Raw genomic sequence first — 929 nt, 5'->3', positions numbered from 1 at the left:
GAGTGTTGTAGGGAGTAGTTATGCTCAAGTATGTATCTCTGATCAATTCACAGAATCATAAATAGTCAGTTTATGAGTAACGTTCCGTTACTTTCTTCCTATGGATGATATGGCTAATTGAAAAGAAACCAATGTTGAATATTTTATGTTCTAAAATCAACAGAGATAAGCCTCACTCTTCTTTTATATCCTCATTCCCACTGTGCAGACCAAGCAATAATCATTTTATAAAGTTTATGGTTAAAACATAAAAACAATAGGTGAGAGGGAACCTGGCATGACCCATGCCTTGATAGGGCATCTGCTCATGTATGCATCTAAATGGTCCACACTTCCCGAGTAGGAAACATTTCTTCTCCTCCTTAATGTCTTCTATAGTCCCCCTCGGTGGTAGATAGTTTCTGCCTACTGGGTAAGAACCAGTGTAATTGGATTATAGAGAGATAATGAGAAAGCTAGTTTTTCAATACTGAGTTGGGGGAAAGTCAGAATTCTGTATTATTGAGACACCTGTGCCTCTTGTTTTATTGAGGAAAGAATGAATAAGATTTCTGTAATTATTGTGGATCCTTGAAAATAGACAGTATGATTATAATCATTCCCTTGCAATCTGAATTTTTAAATCGGATCATTACTTATGTCAAATAAAGCCTAGGGACTAAAATTTTATTTTATTCTTGACACTGTTCCCTTGTAAAAATTAGCATTTCACTCAAGTTAATGCAATTTCTGTTTTATCAGAAGCCAGGGCTATGAGTAATTGCTACATGAGTAATAATATATTGTTAAAGCAAATAACTTATAATGATGCTAGCAATAAAATGAATAGGTCTTCAAGTCAAACTTAAATTCTAAATCACAGATTTGTAAACATTTCCAAAGGAGTTGGTATCCTGCATACAACACATGTTTTTTTCAACAGCTATTTA

The sequence above is a fragment of the Galeopterus variegatus genome, unplaced genomic scaffold (assembly GCF_000696425.1).
Source record: "Galeopterus variegatus unplaced genomic scaffold, G_variegatus-3.0.2 Scaffold9232, whole genome shotgun sequence".
Lineage (NCBI taxonomy): Eukaryota > Metazoa > Chordata > Mammalia > Dermoptera > Cynocephalidae > Galeopterus > Galeopterus variegatus.
Note: the sequence above shows the minus strand (reverse complement) of the source record.